We start from the raw sequence: 6,269 nt of genomic DNA, 5'->3' as shown, positions 1-6,269 counted from the left end.
ATTTTGTCAATCATAACGCATTGAACATATCATTTAATGCTCCTAAACTGTTCTCATTATATTAGAATCGCGTTCCATTTGATCTAGAAATTATTATGTTCACCTGAGATTCACTCCATCAATTTGTTACTAATTAGTTTAGCATTTATTTGCTCAAACAAAAGTTGGGTCAAATACTATTTACTTAAACATTGCTTTTATAGTGTTATTAGTTCATCTGTTCGATAAGAATATATTTATCTAATGTAGTCAAATGTGACTTAGAGATCGATAAATTTGAGATAAAGATAATATTGTTAAAAAACTTAACTCAAAGTAATAATATGAAACAAGCAAATAGACAAGAATGTAGAGAGAAAAAAGGAGAGATTCTTATTTCTTCAATGTATTCAAGTCTATACAATGTGATGCCCAAACTCTTTATTTATAGGATGATATTGAGGTATATAAAGGGATATCATAAATATGGTATTAATTATTGAGAACATGGGGGAAGATCATTGGGATATTATGGAGGTGTGGGAGTTACAACTATAATGGTGAGAAATAACGGGGGTTATCTACATAATGGAGAAGAGTAGTGAGAGTTATATTTGATTAATGGATATTCACATAATATGTATTTCATAACACTCCCCTTTGGATGTTCACAAATTATGTGCCTCGTTAAAATCTTACTAAGAAAAAAAAACCGTGGGAAAAACTTTTAGTGAAGGAAAAAGAGTACACATATCTTGTAATATGCATTACTTGTTGCCTCGTTAAAAATCTTGCCAGGAAAACCCAGTGGAATAAAACTTTAGCTAAGGAAAAAGAGTACAGCGCGTATGTGCCTCCCCCTGATGAAAACATCAATTTGTTTCTCCTAGATGACGCGTTCCGATCTTGTATATCAACTTCTCAAATGTTGAGGTTGCTCATACTTCACTGAACAGATCATCAAATTATCAAGCGAATAAATTTTTGAACATCTATTTCACTGGTACAATGAAGATTGTGTCTGATAAAAAACTTTGATGAAATATATGCTTTATTCTGTCTCCTTCAATATATCCTTCTTTCAATTGAGATAAGCAATCATCATCGTTTTCATTATTATTGGAATCTTCTCTTCAAAAAAAAGTCACACATTGGTTGTGTGTTGAGTCACTTGCTTTATCAGTTGATAGTATATTGACATAACTTGAATAATTATCAACAATTGACTGCCTTGTGAAATAATAATATGGAAGTACTCTCACGTACAAATAGATTGTCTGATGAACGAACTTCAGAAAATGCCTGCATTTGCATAACCAATAAAACCTTGACAATATTTGTTAGAATAAACAAATCTATATCAAGAATTCCTTTTGCAATATAATACGAATAGTATCCCAATATCTTCATATAGGAATTAAACTATATCTCTTCAGCATATTGTTATACTCAATATACATAGTGCACCAACAAAAATAAATCATGTATGCCATGATGCTCTAATCCACATAATAATGGTTTGTTGAAGCTTTATTTAATAAATTCTTGAAACCTTGATATGCTTCAGAACAATTTAAATCCTTCAAGGATTTTCATTATACGCATATCAAATATATTGTTAGACCAAACCCTGAAATGACTGCATCTAACACAAGAGAACATGTCTCCATATAATCAATGTCAGGATATTTACAAATCTTTTTGCGCCACAAGTCGTCTTTATGTCTATCGACTTGATTTTTTATTTAATCTTTTGCACAAGAATACATTTATACCTCCATTCGCTTTATACGTTCAGGTTTTAGGACTATCCGTCCAACTTTACATATTTCATGTGAAGTTAATTTTCATTGTGTACTTTTCATTTGACCAATCATTTACCTATCCAAATTTCATGACAGATTTGAGCTCAAGATCCTCGTCAATATTAATAATATTGAGCGCCAAATTATATCAATAACATCATCGACGATCATTTTATGTCGGTTCCATCATCAATCAATAAAGACATAACTTATCGAGATCTCATTATTTTCAGGTATCTGAGTCTCTCCCATGAGGTCTGATAAAGCGTTTTGTCATGGTGCTCTTATAAAGCACCTGCCTTCTTATTATGACCATATTTGTCATTTGCTCCTCTCCTTCTTAAAGGAGTTTTATCTTTAGAACCGATTAGTCTATTACGCTTCATGCGTCTCATAAACTCTGTCCATCATGGACTTTTCACAATTGAAATATGACATTTAGCTTTGGGTCAGCAAATGCGCTTGACAATATTTTGCAAATGAATTATCACTTGAACCTCAAGTTCAAATTTTCTTGTACGAGGATCTATGTGTACTCATAATAATTCGTTCCATGTATTATTTTTTTCAGTTGCCTATTTTCTCCCCCTAATGTTGGGATCACCAACACATATCCCAACCTTCTTTGGGAACCCATCTTTGTGTATTGTGGTATGATAATTAAATCATATAGCATATTTTTTTCTAGATAAAACTTATTTGGTTCCTGACCCTGAACCAATTGTGATAGGGAGAATTTATCATAACTTGGCTAGATGCGTACAAGTGCTGATGTACGTTAATTAATACGTCTCATAACCAATGGTTTAGCTATAATTGGAGGCATACAATTTCTGCTAAACCAAGTTGGATTTAAACCAGCATTATCAAGATAAATTATCATAGTTTATATTCTGGAATTGTGCTCTAATAATTTGAGCAATCAACCTTGCAAAATCCACGCTGCAAGTTGACAACAAACGCACTTGTGACCATACAATAGATGCATCTTTTAAAATTATATAATAGTAAACGGCCTACATGGCTAGTGAGTGGGCATATATATATCACCTTTTATTCGTTCCAGAGTTTAAGGGATTCAATCCCAACCTTAAATGGCATATCATGAGAATAAGCAGCACAAGAGAATTCTTGAAGAATCTTCTATTCTTCAGTATATGCCAATGTAAGTTCTCAATTAATTGAACCGGGATGACCAACCGGTCATGCCAACTAATATTTATTTCAGTAAACCTCTAGTTTACTTGTGGCATGTGATTTCATCATCATGCTTATACTTGTGTAGTACAAATAGAAAAAAATCGGGCAACCTTTTATATTTACCCGGAATGATTATAGTAATATGAAGATAATCAATTTTATTTTATTTATAATCTCAATATGCCAATCACTTTGGCTAATATATTTGAAACTCAAAAAATTCCTTTTTGAGACTTACTACCACCAATGCCATGAATAATTTTATATATTCGGGTAGTAACAAATTCACTCTTCCGGAGCTCTCAATAATTTTGTACTACAAGATCTTTTATAACATCATCCAAGTGGTAAATTTTTCCTCCACGGAAAAAATTATCTTATCATTGTCATAGTCAAAATCATTATAGACAAGACTTGTTTCTTGCTTTACTTTGGCCTTTAATAACTATTATAAGGCATGACAAAATATTTTTGGCGTACCACATGTACACGACCAATGACATATTCATGTAACCATGCAGTAATGTTCATTATCCTTCTTTCTCTCAAACCTCCCGTAGAGGTGTGTTGTAGCATTTATTCAACCATGCATAAGCACATTCTTATACATAATTTGTATCACATATATATATTTTCACATTCACTTTCAGGAAATGAGTTTGCATTTACAATGCTTATCACAAGTCACATTCTCTTCAAATAATGGAGTATAATTATCGCAATGTGCTTTATAAATTTTCCATACCAATTTGACGGTAAATATTTCCTTCACCTTTGGAAAGATTACTTCGAGAACCCTTATTGTTCTCCTTTTATAGTTACCATAGTGATGACAATTATTATTTCGTCGCTTGCCATACCCTCGTACATTCATATAGTCATGAAAAATTATTTTCATTAGTCATCATTAGATCATCAATATGGTGCATTGGGACTCAAATCTAATGGCTTATCCATATAAAGGCATGTAAGGCTATAATGCATTGGGACTCGAACCCAACTCTTATCATTATGTTGCACCAAGACTCAAACCCGATGTCTTACTCTCGTGGTGTATTGGGACTTAAACCAACATTTTATCCATATAAAGGCATATTAGGCCACAATGCGTTGGAATTCAAACCCAACGTCTTATTACCATGGTGCATCAGGATTAGAACCCGATGCCTTACTGTTATAGTGAACTGTACTTGAAGTGCACTATGATATAAACAAGCAATTACCTTTGACAAGGTAATATTTGCAATTCACTCAAGTGTAAATGTAATTCCAACCAAACATTGAAGCAGCAAGAGCCAAAATTCACGCTCTATCAAGCATGAATGTCAACAGTACATATAGCAAGGAAAATCAATATGTGACTGCATCTTCCTTTCATTAGTTAACAGGCTGTATCTTCCTTTCATTTGTTAACAGAGTCACCAAACAAAATGCACAAACGCCTTGTTGTATTCACATTAATTAGTCATGTTCTAATAATTAGTAGTTTCATTATCTTAATATTGTAGCCGTCTTTATCAATACCAATTTAACTTACGCAATCTCAATGATTAGAAATATATTCCAGAAAAATCTTATATTATATGTTGAAGAATGGAAATTGCGTGTTAGACAAAAACATACACATAATTTAAAGCAAGTTCATAATTAAAATTTTCCTCTATATTCATTGTTTTCTCCTGATAAGAACTTCAGTTAATCAAGAGAAAATAATTTAGAGCAACATATGTCAATTTTAATTTTGACAAAGAACCAAAATTAATATTTATTACTAATGGTTTCCCAGTGACTTTAATAATTTCATCTCACTATGGATATCATGATTCAAAATACAATTGTAACCAAATTGCTAAGTATGTATTACATGGTATCTAGTTTGCATGCAAACAAGAGATTAGGATAAAGAAATATAGAGAGCCGAAATCAGAAAATATGGTGTCAACTTCTAGCCTATGAAGATCGTTATAAACATTTTGGTAAGATTAAGATTACGTCCTTAAAGTAATAGAGATAAAACTTAAACAGGCTTGTCACCGAGACAATGTTAGCAAAATGTATACTAAAAATCATTGTGAGATTGGCGTACTAATTACTACTTAAAAAGTAGATTATACACCTTGTAAAAGAAAATCGGCTAAGACACCACCTTAATTACTTACACATATTCTCCAAGAGTGAACCACTTTTTGGCTCATTCTTTACGCCTTAGGTAATCAAATAAAAATTCAAAGCTTTAAAGATTAACCATGGAAAAGTTAGATATCTTAGTCTTAGACTGTTTCCATTTTCTTGTTAGTGTGTCTTTAGAGTAATAGTAAAACACTAAAAGAATATAACAACTGAAGACAGTAACATACCTCACACTTACCGAAGAACATTTGTGCCATGTTGATATCACTAATTGTGTAATACCACTAAACCTTCCTAGAAAGGCCTATCACCCGCATCCCTCAAGTGAGAAACATATTTCTCAGTTGGTTAGTGCATCGTGCTGATAACGTGTTAAAAAACTTAGTTCAAAGTAATAAGATGAAACAAGCAAATAGACAAGAATATAAAGAGAGAAAAAGGAGAGATTCTTATTTCTTCAATGTATTTAAGTCTATACAATGTGATGCTCAAACCCTTTATTTATAGGATGACATTGAGGTATACAAAGGGATATCATAAACATGGTATTAACTATTCAGAACATGAGGGAAGATAATGGGGAGGTTATAGAGGTGTGGGAGTTACAACTATAATAGTGAGAAGTAGTGGGGGTTATCTGCATAATGGAGAAGAGTAGTGAGAGTTATATTTGATTAGGACATCTATATAATATGTATTTCATAACAAAGATGTTATTATTTTCCTAATAAAGGAAAAAAAGAAAGGACAAAATTAAAAGATCAGTGCGTAAAAAAAAAATTAAACGTCGCCTGTGAGACTCGAACTCACGCGGGGAAACCCCACTTACTTAGCAGGCAAGCGCCTTAACCACTCGGCCAAAGCGACGTCACATCCTCCGCATGTTCATATTACGTTTTTGGATAATTTTAGAAAATAGGAAAAAGGTTTGAGACCGATGTTGATAATTCAACTAGGTCCTCGGCCTATATTGTCCTTATATATAAGCCTCATTTATACATTGGTATTCTATATAACCGACATAATTAAGACTAAGCTTGTTAGATATTACGAGATTTAGTGAGTATCACATTGGATTTCATTACTATTTTCTTGCTCAATTCATTGATTTGACTTCAATTTAGTTAAGATTAAAGATAGAAGCTAGTAGTGAAG

At 32.3% G+C, this 6,269-nt stretch overlaps 1 non-coding gene across 1 annotated transcript; it reads right to left on the bottom strand.

The window, feature by feature from the left end:
- Positions 1-5,899: 5,899 nt before the first annotated feature.
- On the bottom strand, positions 5,900-5,981 carry TRNAS-GCU (transfer RNA serine (anticodon GCU)). Its single transcript has one exon. It is a non-coding gene; the product is annotated as a tRNA-Ser (tRNA).
- Between the last annotated feature and the right edge of the window lie 288 nt (positions 5,982-6,269).

This window comes from Nicotiana tabacum, chromosome 18, assembly GCF_000715075.1.
Source record: "Nicotiana tabacum cultivar K326 chromosome 18, ASM71507v2, whole genome shotgun sequence".
Taxonomy (NCBI): domain Eukaryota; kingdom Viridiplantae; phylum Streptophyta; class Magnoliopsida; order Solanales; family Solanaceae; genus Nicotiana; species Nicotiana tabacum.
The sequence above is the reverse complement of the archived record's forward strand: the minus strand, read 5'-3'. Positions and strand labels throughout refer to the sequence as shown.